General features: G+C 30.9%; 1 non-coding gene across 1 annotated transcript; it reads right to left on the reverse strand.

Moving 5' to 3' along the window:
• Nucleotides 1–7607: 7607 nt before the first annotated feature.
• TRNAR-UCU (transfer RNA arginine (anticodon UCU)) lies at nucleotides 7608–7679 on the reverse strand. The gene has a single exon. It is a non-coding gene; the product is annotated as a tRNA-Arg (tRNA).
• Between the last annotated feature and the right edge of the window lie 6456 nt (nucleotides 7680–14135).

Below are 14135 nucleotides of genomic sequence, written 5' to 3' on the forward strand. Positions count from 1 at the left end.
ATCATAATTATTGTGAAAAAAAAACGTTTCCCATAATAAGTCTTGGTCAATTTATTTGCGAAAATGTATGTATAGTTCAAACGAAAAATGAACCACACCTTAAATCGGGTCAAATTCTAACTGTTCAAATGGATTCTGTAGGAATAAGATCGGCTAACCCTTATTTGGCGACTCCTGGAACAACTGTTCATGGTCATTATGGAGAAATACTTTCTGAAGGAGATATATTAGTTACATTTATATATCAAAAATCAAGATCAGGTGATATAACACAAGGTCTTCCAAAAGTAGAACAGGTATTGGAAGTTCGTTCGATTGATTCAATATCCATAAACCTAGAAAAGAGAGTGGATACTTGGAATGGGCGTATAACAAGAATTCTTGGCATTCCTTGGGGATTCTTCATTAGTGCTGAGCTAACTATAGCGCAAAGTCATATTTCTTTGGTTAATCAAATTCAAAAAGTTTATCGATCCCAGGGAGTTCACATTCATAATAGACATATAGAAATTATTGTGCGTCAAATAACATCAAAAGTATTGGTTTCAGAAGATGGAATGTCTAATGTTTTTTTGCCTGGCGAACTAATTGGATTGTTGCGGGCCGAACGAGCTGGGCGTTCCTTAGAAGAGTCGATCTGCTATCGAGTTCTATTATTGGGGATAACAAAAACATCTTTGAATACTCAAAGCTTCATATCTGAAGCAAGTTTTCAAGAAACTGCTAGAGTTTTATCAAAAGCCGCTCTCCGGGGTCGCATAGATTGGTTGAAAGGTCTGAAAGAGAACATTGTTTTAGGGGGAATGATGCCAGTTGGTACTGGATTCAAAAGAATAATATACCGTTCAAAGCAAAGGCAATATAACAAGATTACCCCGGAAACAAAAAAAAGAATTTATGTGATACATCAAAATAATCTAGGATTTAAGAATTCCTAAAATAATGATTCTTAAGGTCTTATTCATCTCCGGTCACTTTATTTTGTATATATTTTGTATAATAAAAGAAACATAATAAATAAACGAATCATATTAAATGAAATAGAAAAAATGGCCCGATCTTTTTTTTATCAACGGCAAATTTTCAGTAGAAGAGAAGGTTCCTTCGGAACACTTATTTTTTTCTATTTCAGTATACTGGGTCTCTTTCTTTCATTTCAAAAAATTGATCTAATTTCTATTTGGAAATGAAAGAAAAGTGTGGGGATAATTATAAATGACAAAAAGATATTGGAATATAATTTTGGAAGAGATGATGGAAGCTGGTGTTCATTTTGGCCACGGTACTAGAAAATGGAATCCTAAAATGTCACCTTATATTTCTACAAAGCGTAAGGGTATTCATATTACAAATCTTATTAGAACTGCTCGGTTTTTATCAGAATCTTGTGATTTAGTTTTTGATGCAGCAAGTGGGGGAAAACAATTCTTAATTGTTGGTACAAAAAAAAAAGCAGCTGATTCAGTAGCGCGGGTTGCAATAAGAGCTCGGTGTCATTATGTTAATAAAAAATGGCTCGGCGGTATGTTAACGAATTGGTATACTACAAAAACACGACTTCAAAAGTTCAGGGACTTGAGAATGCAACAAAAGATGGGGAGATTTCATAGTTTTCCAAAAAAAGATGCCGCTATATTGAAGAGACAATTAGCTCAATTGGAAACATATCTTGGCGGCATTAAATATATGAAGGGCTTACCAGATATTGTAATAATCGTCGATCAACAAGAAGAATATACGGCTCTTCGAGAATGTATAACTTTGGAAATTCCAACAATTTGTTTAATTGATACAAATAGTGACCCGGACCTCGCTGATATTTCAATTCCAGCTAATGATGATGCTATAGCCTCAATTCGATTAATTCTTAACAAATTAGTTTTTGCAATTTGTGAGGGTCGGTCTAGATATATACGAAATTCTTGATTAATAATAAGATAAAAAATTCTTGAATTTGCTTCGAGGGGTTCATAGATTTATGGAATCGTTTACTATACTAGTAAGAAATTGCACAAAAATGAAAATAGAAAACAAACAAAAATTTTATGTAATTAGTATCGGTATTCAAAATCAAAAATGAAAGTAGACAAATCAAAAGGGAAAGGAGATGTTTGAATAAAAATAATTCCCTTTTTTCAACTTCTTTTTTTAGAGGACAGAACAATATGAATGTTTTATTATGCTCTATCAACACATTAAAAAGATTATACGATATATCTGCTGTGGAAGTAGGTCAACATTTCTATTGGCAAATAGGGGGTTTCCTAGTACATGTCCAAGTACTTATTACTTCTTGGGTTGTAATTGCTATCTTATTGGTTTCAGCCATTCTAGTTATTCGAAATCTGCAAACCATTCCCACTTTCGGTCAGAATTTATTTGAATATGTTCTTGAATTCATTCGAGACGTGAGCAAAACTCAGATTGGAGAAGAATATGGTCCGTGGGTTCCTTTTATTGGAACTTTGTTTCTATTTATTTTTGTTTCTAATTGGTCAGGGGCTCTTTTACCTTGGAAAATCATCCAATTACCTCATGGGGAGTTAGCTGCACCCACAAATGATATAAATACTACCGTTGCATTAGCTTTACTTACATCAGTTGCATATTTCTATGCGGGTCTTTCAAAAAAAGGATTAGCTTATTTTAGTAAATACATCCAACCAACTCCAATCCTTTTACCGATTAACATATTAGAAGATTTCACAAAACCCTTATCCCTTAGTTTTCGACTTTTCGGAAATATATTAGTTGATGAATTAGTAGTTGTTGTTCTTGTTTCTTTAGTACCTTTAGTAGTTCCTATACCTGTCATGTTCCTTGGATTATTCACAAGCGGTATTCAAGCTCTCATTTTTGCTACTTTAGTTGTGGCTTATATAGGTGAATCCATTGAAGGCCATCATTGACTAGTTTTCTCAAAAATAGTCTTTTTTGTTTAGCTTGCCACACATATATTGTGGCTCAATAGAATCTACAAAATAAACATCTATCTATAGATATATAGATAGATATAGATAGATCTATTCGATTAGTATATATTAGTTTGGATATTCAAAAAAAATGAATAGCTAGAATTAGAATTCTGTATGATATTTACGTTTACAATGTGTGATAAAAAGATACTATATAGAATGTTAGTAGATTCTCGTTTGATTCACATTTAATTCAACGATTGATCAAAAGATAATTAAAAACATTTAGATCACCCAATTTCCTATATTTCTTTGAAACATTAATGAAATCGAATGAATTTATTTAGATTGATTGTATCCATATGGGATAAGAGAATAAGAAAAGAAGGAAGGGGAGCTTAAAAAAAAACATGATAAAAAAAATAGAAGTGAGGGGATCAGTCAAGGTTTTTTAGGTTTCAAAGAATGAATTTCAATTTCGATTGAATCTAAAACACAAAGAAAATTAGTTTACAGCATAGAAGAAACCTATGTATATGTGATATGATATTATAGATGAACTAGTTTTATATGAACTAACCATATATCTGAAATAACTAATCTTTTCTATATAAAAAAGGCCTCGCTATTACTGTCAATTTCTATAGGGATAGAAAAGCAAAGTCCTTGCGTTTCAGCTCTAATTGTGAATTGAAAATTAAAAAACTAAAGAAATTGTATAAAAAAACGAAGAATTCAAAGAATGATTCCAAAATTAAGGTAAGAGAAGAACAAAGATTATACAGATTCACCCCCAAAACTATGTAGTTCGAGACGAAAAAAGAAATCTCGAAGTAATTCGTTTAATAACTATTATTTTCAATTTTTAATTCTTATTTTTATTAATTACTTTAACTGAAAAAGTCTTGGTAATTGAAAAATGAAGTCAGAATTTATTAGTCGATTATATCATTAACTATTTCTTTCTTTTATATGTAGGTTACGAGGAAATTCTCATGAATCCAATTATTTCTGCCGCTTCTGTTATTGCTGCTGGATTGGCCGTAGGGCTTGCTTCTATTGGACCTGGGGTTGGTCAAGGTACTGCTGCAGGGCAAGCTGTAGAGGGGATTGCACGACAACCAGAGGCAGAGGGAAAAATACGGGGTACTTTATTACTTAGTCTGGCTTTTATGGAAGCTTTAACAATTTACGGGCTGGTTGTAGCATTAGCACTTTTATTTGCTAATCCTTTTGTTTAATCCTAAAAAGATAAAAATACATATGTGGACTTCCTTTTTCGAATTATATTAATAATTCACTCCTACAATTCTTTATCTGTTCGGATAAGAACACAGGAGAAGGACTAATTGAAAGGTATTCACATACTTTTTCACCCTCTTTCTTCTTTTTGTTTAGTCCAATGAACCCCTCTTTTATTTCTTTTAAGATAATTTTTTGAAAGTGTTCAAACTAGATAGATTTTGCAATTGATAAAAGAACTGGTATCTAATTCTAAGAAGTATCATTCTTTTAGGGAATCTTCCAATTGATTGACCAATCTAAATTATATCAAATTCTATAATTATATATTCCAATTAGATTATTATATTATCTATCTAATAGGAATATTAGAAAGATAATTAGTCTATTCATAAGAGGAGATGAGATCATATGAAAAATATAACCGATTCTTTCCTTTGTTTGGGCTCCTGGCCATCCGCCGGAAGTTTCGTGTTTAATACCGATATTTTAGCAACAAATCCAATAAATCTTAGTGTAGTGTTAGGTCTACTAGTTTTTTTTGGAAAGGGAGTGTGTGCGAGTTGTTTATTTCAAAGAATAAATTGGATTTAACCAAACTGCACTTTTTAGTTTAGTTAGAATTAAGAAAATGTGCAGAATCCCGCGAATTACTTCTGAATTCATTTTCTTTTTTGAATAAATTAAGAAAAATCTTAAAGAACCATAGCATTTCGCGCTTTATTGGTAATCCACTTTGATTCTCTATTTACCAAAGATTTTGGACTATTACCATGGTTAAAAAGAGTTTGAAGTCTATACGCAGTGTAGTACTCTTTCTACCGCTATATTAATACAGAAAGGAAACGGTTTCAAAAAAATTATTCGATTTTTTTTCGATATAAAACACTCATGTCGATAAAAAAAATGGCTTGAATCCTATTTATGGCGAGAAATAAAAAACGGGTGAATTTAAACCTCCCCTTTGTACGATGCGTAATCGATGGATGACCTATGTATAAATTCAAAAGAAGTCTTTGGATTTGAATAAAAAAACAACTTTGTTGACATATATTTGTTTGGTCAAAAGAGTCCTCCGAATATTCTAGTCTTATATTGGTAATTGTTTTCACTTTGAATAGAGAAGAGAGGATAGGCTCATTACATAAAAAATTGGTAAATTTTCGATAAGTAATTGAGTGTGAGAGCCAAATGAATCGAAAGATTCATGTTTGGTTCGGGAAGAGATCATAGACATTTTGAAATGGATGGAAAGAGAGTCTACTTTCATTACGTGATTTATTAGATAATCGAAAACAGAAAATCTGGAGAACTATTCGAAACTCAGAAGAATTACAGGAAAACGCCATTGAACAGCTCGAAAAAGCCCAGGCCCGCTTAAGGAAAGTTGAAACAGAAGCAGATCTGTTTCGGGTGAATGGCTATTCTGAGATCAAACGAGAAAAATTGAATTTAATTAATTCAATTTATACGACTTTGGAACAATTAGAAAATTACAAAAATGAAGCTATTGATTTTGAACAACAAAGAGTTATTAATCAAGTTCGACAGCGGGTTTTACAACAAGCCTTACAGGGAGCTCTAGGAACTCTAAATAGTTGCTTGAACAACGAGTTACATTTACGTACTGTTAGTGCTAATATTGGCATGTTTGGGATGATGAAATAAAAAAATAACTGATTAGGCTTTCTATTATACAATAGAGTATAGGCATCATTTTTTTCTTATAAAAAATAAATTTAAGATATTTTCATGGTAACCATTCGTGCAGATGAAATTAGTAAAAATATCCGTGAACGCATTGAGCAATATAATACAGAAGTAAAAATTGTAAATACTGGTACCGTACTTCAAGTAGGCGATGGTATTGCTCGTATTTATGGTCTTGATGAAGTAATGGCGGGTGAATTGGTGGAATTTGAAGAAGGTACTATAGGCATTGCTTTGAATTTGGAATCAAAAAATGTTGGTGTTGTATTAATGGGTGATGGTTTGCTGATACAAGAGGGAAGTTCAGTAAAAGCAACAGGAAGAATTGCTCAGATACTTGTAAGTGAAGCTTATTTGAGTCGTGTTATAAATGCCCTGGCTAAACCAATTGACGGTCGAGGAGAAATTTCAGCTTCGGAATCTCGATTAATAGAATCTCCCGCTCCCGGTATTATTTCAAGACGTTCGGTATATGAGCCTCTCCAAACAGGACTTATTGCTATTGATTCGATGATCCCCATAGGACGAGGCCAGCGAGAATTAATTATTGGAGATAGACAAACAGGTAAAACAGCAGTAGCCACAAATACAATTCTCAATCAACAGGGACAAAATGTAATATGTGTTTATGTAGCTGTTGGTCAAAAAGCATCTTCTGTGGCTCAAGTGGTGACTACCTTACAAGAAAGAGGAGCAATGGAATACACTATTGTAGTAGCTGAAACAACGGATTCTCCAGCTACATTACAATACCTCGCGCCTTATACAGGAGCAGCTCTGGCTGAATATTTTATGTACCGTGAACGTCACACTTTAATCATTTATGACGATCTCTCCAAACAAGCACAGGCTTATCGGTAAATGTCTCTTCTATTACGAAGACCACCAGGTCGCGAAGCTTATCCAGGGGATGTTTTTTATTTACATTCGCGTCTTTTGGAAAGAGCCGCTAAATTAAGTTCTCAGTTAGGCGAAGGAAGTATGACTGCTTTACCAATAGTTGAAACTCAATCGGGAGATGTTTCAGCTTATATTCCTACGAATGTAATTTCCATTACAGATGGCCAAATATTCTTATCGGCCGATCTATTCAATGCTGGAATAAGACCCGCTATTAATGTTGGTATTTCAGTTTCCAGAGTTGGATCGACGGCTCAAATCAAAGCCATGAAACAAGTAGCTGGTAAATTAAAATTGGAATTAGCACAATTCGCAGAATTAGAAGCTTTTGCACAATTCGCTTCTGATCTAGATAAAGCTACTCAAAATCAATTAGCAAGAGGTCAACGATTGCGCGAGTTGCTTAAACAATCCCAATCAGCTCCTCTTACTATGGAAGAACAGATAGTAACTATTTATACCGGAACGAATGGTTATCTTGATTCATTAGAAATTGGACAGGTAAGGAAATTTCTTGTTGAGTTACGTGCTTACTTAAAGACGAATAAACCTCAATTCAAAGAAATCATATCTTCTACCAAGACATTCACTGGGGAAGCAGAAGCCCTTTTAAAGGACGCTATTAAAGAACAGATGGAACTCTTTTTATTCCAGGAACAAGTAGAAAAAAAATTGATGAATCATTAAATAATTTTGTAATTCAATTTTCCAATTTTTATAATTAGTATCTTTTAATATGTTTTTATTTCATTTGAATATTATATATAATGAATTCGAATCAAAATGTAATAAATCAAAAAAAATAGAAGGACAAGGTTGAAATTAGATATGCAAACAACTTGCGTCCAATAGGATTTGAACCTATACCTAAGGTTTAGAAGACCTCTGTCCTATCCATTAGACAATGGACGCTTCTATTTTATATTTGATTCTTTAACCTTTTTAACTAAACCTTATTAAAAAGATTAAAGAATCAAACAAATATAAAGAATTCTAGAAATTATAAAAATAAAATAAATCAAATATTTAGAATAAAAGAAAAAAAAAATAAAAAAGAAAAATCAATTGAATATAATTGAATATATATAACTAAAACTAAATTAAGAAATGAAAATGAAGAATTGACAAATTCTTTAAGAATTCTAGATTCATTCTCGAAGAAAAAAGATAGATTTAAATAGAATAAAATAGAAGCGGGTAGCGGGAATCGAACCCGCATCGTTAGCTTGGAAGGCTAAGGGTTATAGTCGACGTTGATTCATCATTTTGATTTAACGTCTCTAATTCAAAACTGAACGTGAAACTTTTGTTTCATTCGGCTCCTTTACGGAATGAAGAGATGGACAATAAAAAAAATTGACCCATAACATCTATGTCAGCCTTTTTGTATGAATAGGTTTCAAATATCTTGCTTTTTAGATGATCCCTCTAGAAGAGCAATATTCTAACAATCTATGTTTTTTTTCTAGTTACTTCGTTCTCTATTTCTATTTCAGAAAATCTTTAGGAAAAGAAGAAAATTTCCGTCGAGCTAAAACTCAATTTGTCAAATTCGATTTGATTCTTCTTGTATACAAATTACAATAATGTATATTATACCGCAAATAATTCATCGAGGGGTATAAAGGAGTCCCTTTAAGTAAAAAATAAAGTTTTTGATCAACATATGAATCAAATGGGGGATCGCTTAACTTTTGGGGGGTCCTTGAAACGAATCGCACTTTTACCACTAAACTATACCCGCTACAATATCATTATTGTATCTTTTGTTGAACAAAGCAATCAGACAAAATAAAGAAATGGGGGGCATAATATTCTAATAAGTCGAGTATTGACATGTTTCATTAGAGAATCTTCTAATGAAATTTGAAAAACGGGATAATTTTCATTTTTTTATTTTGCTGAAGGTTATATATATATATATATATATATACAATTTACTTTACCAGAAAAAAGAGAGGGAGTAAGAAAAGAGAACATTTTTATATTATCTTATTTTGGTTTTATCTCATAGGAATCTATCCGTATCTCTTATTTTTTTTTAATTACAAATATTTTTTTTCGAATAAAATATATTCAAATAAAGAATTTTTCTTCAATATTCATGGGAATAAAAGAAAAAGAGCCCGACTAGGTACTGGCCGGGCTCATTGGCTGTATAAAAAGAAAAAAAGAAAACTAAAATATATAGAATAATAAAAAAAAGATAGATAAGATAAAAAAGAATAAAAAAAAAGCAAGTCTCTTTTTTTTTAAGCTCCCTTTTTGTTCTTCTTGTTTATGTGATATAACATAAACAAAGTAATTCTTTTTTTTTTTTCAATTGGGGAGAGATGGCTGAGTGGACTATAGCGTCGGATTGCTAATCCGTTGTACAAATTCTTGTACCGAGGGTTCGAATCCCTCTCTTTCCGTTGATAATTTGGTATTTTTTTTTGAACTTGTTTTTTTTTATTTACTAGTTAAAGATGTTAAAATAGAGAAAATCCTAAAAATATTTCAAAATTCCGCACAAGCAAGAAAACACAGAATCCACTTTTTTCTTATTCTATTCTTCACGTCCTGGATTACGTCCTGGATCGTTAGATAGGAATCCGAAGATGAAAAGAGAAACGAAAAAGATCGCTACCGTATAAACAAAAAGTTTTAGAGTAAGCATTATGAAATCTCCAAGATAATTAAAAAACGACAAAGAAAGAGAATAGATTCTCTTATATTACAACATATTTTGTTTCTTTTAATACTAAGATACTAAGTTTCTAAAAAATGAAGTTTTTTTAGGATATGAGGAGATATATATATATGAGTTTCGAAAATGAATTGATAGTAAGAGTAGATTATTTTATTACAAATTATCAATAATTCTTTTGGCCAAAAATCCTTTTTTTCTGTAATCTAGGTATTCGATTGGTGAGGGGTTCCAATCGAATAATCGGATTAGGTTTTTTCAATTCAAAAAACGTAAATGATGAGAAGGTCCCTTTTTTTCCTATATATTGAAAAATTTCAATATTGGAATCCAGAAGTCACACTGTAAGACTTATCTGATCTTATAAATTGTTAAAATATTCGAGTTTTAGTTTTCTGATAAATTCTGAATTTTTTTACGACATTATTCAAATTAAAAATATCATCGAAAACTTACAGCAGCTTGCCAAACAAAAGCTAAAAGAAAAAATAGTACGGGTATTACTGGCATAATATCCACAATTGGATTCAAGAAAGCATAGGCTTCGGGCAATTTCTCCAAAAAAAAAACTACTGGAATAAAGGACGGAGTGAATACAAATACAAATCCAACTAAAGATATTAAGCATAACAAACATTTTGTTCTTTAAAAAAAATAAAAGTTATTTTTGTTTTTTTTTCATTCTAATTTTCAATTTTATTGCATTATATACATAATACAATAAAAAGGAAAATAAAGAGTTATGAATAAAAGTAAAAAAATGAATCAAATAAGATAAGAATCTCGAGAATCCTTCTTTTATTTGAACTTTTCCAGTTTCAAAATATTTTTTATTCTGAAATCAAAAAAATTGAAGAAATCATACTTCCTTCTATATAATATCTTAATTGAATTGTATGTAATGATCAATAAATTTAGTTTTATCCTATCTATCTATATCCATTTATAGATATAGATAGATATGTAGATACGCATATAAAATACTAGTCGCAAATTTTTTTTTTATAGAAATTTTTGAACTGGAATTGACGAACAACCAATATCAATAATAGTCTTTATTAATGTAAAATGGAAAATGGGGCGTGGCCAAGCGGTAAGGCAACGGGTTTTGGTCCCGCTATTCGGAGGTTCGAATCCTTCCATCCCAGAGCATATCTATTTAGGATGTATATCATATTTGAATACAGATTGTATCGCATAATTAAAAGGCACCCTCCTTTTTTTGAAAAAAAAATTACCATTTTTCTACTTTACAAATTATAAAAATATAATAGAGTAGAAAATATATTGCTAGAATATCAAGTTCATTTTCATTTATGTCTTTACTTTTAAAAAGGTTTTCATTATATATAAGAAAAACCGAAACGTAAAAAAAAGGATAGATTCTTATGTAGCGAATGAATCAATCACTATTCACGATTCGATAATTACATACTGGATCTAAGCTAAGGGAATGTTAGAGTAAAACTTCGTTTGAAACGATGTGGTAAAAACCAACGTGCGGCTTGAAAGACATGATTAAATTAGGGGTGGATTTTGATATCCGCCATTTTTTCTAGTATTTTACAAACGAACATGATCTTGACTTGACATCATTTGTTCTGTTCCACTAGACCCCTTTTTTTGTTTTTGGGACAGGAAAGGGATTAATGATGTAAATAGTACATGATGGAACTCGAATTTATTCATTTCTCGGGAGCAAGTATCTAAAATTTAATAAATTCTAAAAAGTTCATAAGTCTGTTTATTTTATAAAAATAGAAAGGATCTTATTTCAGCCAGGTTCAAAAAAAATGGTTGAAATTTGTAAAATTGCTTTTTTATCAAAAAGTTTATCCGCAGGAATTAACTTTTTTTATGATTCTTTCAGAGAAAAACAGGTATGTTGCTCCCATTTTTTTAAAAAATTGAAGATTCCTGGAGTAATGTCTAAACCCAAAGATTCAAAGAAAAGCTAAAAAATCAGGGAATTAAGGAAATACCATTTTCAAATTGTATCATCAATTCTATTATCAAAAATTTTAGAAAAAAGAAATGAATGATAAAGAAACGAAATACGGGCAAGAAAGAGGAGTAGAGACCACTCAATAAATGAAATAGCTGCTGCTTGGTTTTCTTTTTAGTTTTTTGAGAATTTTTCAAATTGAGTGTTATGGAGGTACAAATAGGAAGAGTTTTTTTTTAGAAAGAAAATACGAAAGAAAAATACTTCAGTCATTGTTTAATTGATTTGATGATTTTATTGCTCTATTTTACATCATAATTTTCGAAATACATAGAATTTTTGATATTCTCGAGCTGTACGGGGATAAAAATTTCCTGTACGTTTGGAGGGGGGGTATCTATATCTATCCCAAAGAGCTGTTTATCGAATTGTTGCTAAGGGATGTTCGACCCCAAAGAGAGGGAAGATATCTTCAGAAAGTGGATCCTATAAAGAATTAAACCTATTTCAATATTCCTGTTATTCTTTCATTTCCTTGACAAGGGGCGCTTAACCTACAGGAACTGTTCAGCATATTTCAAAAAAGGCAGGTGTTTTTATAGAACTTAGCTCGAATCAACAAACGAAATTCAATTAATGAAATCAAAAAGGGGGTGTAGATTATTTGTATATAGATTTACAAAACTCCCCGCTCTCTTGTTATATTCATACTTCATTTTTTTATTTCTTGTTGTTTATATAGAATCATAGAATGCAATTTTATATAGTCAGACAATTCATGAAATTTCCATAAATCTTCAAAAAAAATGAAAAATTGTATAGAGATAAAAGAGAGAATATAGGAAAAAAAAGAGTAACTAAATATAGTAATTGGACTTTTAAATAGATTCCCCCCTATGAGGTGATTTTTTTATTTCATATTTCTTCTTATTTTATTCTTATTTCTTTTTAATACTGACTCGCTCTTTATTTTTTTCAGTTATTAATTCTAGTTATTTGATTTATATACTTTTTTTTGATAGTAAATAAATGAGATAGAATATTCAAAATGGAATATTTCTATTATTTGATTTTTCATCCAATGACTATACATTTTTTATATTTTTATGGAAATACAGGAAAAAACTCTATGGAAAAATGGTGGTTCAATTCTAAGTTACTTAATAGGAAGTTCGAATACAGGTGTGAATTAAGTAAATCAATGGAGAGTCTTGGTCCTATTGAGAATACCAGTCTAAGCGAAGAACCCAAAATTTTAACTGATATAGATAAAAAAATTCAGAGGTGGGATGATCGTGATAATTCTAGTTATAATTCTTTTGATTATTTAGTAGGTGTCGATAACATACAGGATTTCCTATCTGATAAAACTTTTTTAGTTAGGGATAATAAGAAGAACAATTATTCCATATATTTAGATATTGAAAATAAAACTTTGGAGATTAACAACAATCATTCTTTTCTAAGTGAACAAGAAAATTTTTTTTCTAGCTATCTGAATACTGTTATTAAGAGTGATTACGATCATTCCATGTATGATACTCCTTTTAGTTGGAACAATTATATTAATAGTTGCATTGATAGTTATTTTCATTCTCAAATCTGTGTTGATAGTTGCATTTTTGGTAATATAGTCGAATATAATGACAGTTATTTTTATAGTTACTTTTTAGGTAAGGTTAGAAATTGTAGTGAAAGTGAGAATTCTAGTTTTAGTTTAATAACTAGTACGAATGATACAAATGATAGTGATTCCACTCTAGGAGAAAATTATAAGAATCTCCATGAAAGTGAAAAATTGACGCATTTGTGGATTGAATGCGAAAATTGTTATGAATTAAATTATAAAAAAATTTGGAAATCAAAAAGGAATATTTGTGAATACTGTGGATATCATTTGAAAATGGACAGTTCAGATAGAATCGAATTTTCGATTGATTCGGGTACTTGGAATCCTATGGATGAAGACATGGTTTCTCTGGATCCCATTGAATTTCATTCAGAAGAAGAACCTTATAAAGATCGTATTGATTCTTATCAAAGAAAAACAGGATTAACTGAGGCTGTTCAAACAGGGACAGGTCAAGTAAATGGTATTCCTGTAGCAATTGGTATTATGGATTTTAAGTTTATGGGAGGTAGCATGGGATCCGTAGTAGGTGAGAAAATCACCCGTTTGGTAGAATATGCTACTAATCAACTTTTACCTCTTATTCTCGTATGTTCGTCCGGAGGAGCGCGTATGCAAGAAGGAAGTTTGAGCTTGATGCAAATGGCTAAAATTTCTTCTGCTTTATATTATTATCAAACAATTCAAAAATTATTCTATGTATCGATACTTACATCTCCTACTACGGGTGGGGTGACAACTAGTTTTGGCATGTTGGGGGATATCATTATTGGCGAACCAAACGCTTATATTGCATTTGCTGGTAAAAGAGTAATTGAACAAACATTGAATAAGACAGTGCCCGAAGATTCACAAGTAGCTGAATCTTTATTCCATAAGGGTTTAATTGATTCAATCGTACCGCGTAATCTTTTAAAGGGAGTTGTAACTGAGTTACTGCAATTCCATAATTTCTTTTCTTTGACTAAAAAGGAAAGAAATTATGGAATTGAAATACAAAATCAAAACATACAGGATCAAAGTAATAAAATAAAAGAATAATAAAAAAATACTAAGAATCATAAAAGGGTATATTCTGATATATATCGGCTTAGCTATAATCAC

The sequence above is a fragment of the Vigna unguiculata genome, chromosome 10 (assembly GCF_037176805.1).
Source record: "Vigna unguiculata cultivar grain cowpea cultivar isolate G323 ecotype 2 chromosome 10, ASM3717680v1, whole genome shotgun sequence".
In the NCBI taxonomy this organism is placed as follows: Eukaryota; Viridiplantae; Streptophyta; class Magnoliopsida; order Fabales; family Fabaceae; genus Vigna; species Vigna unguiculata.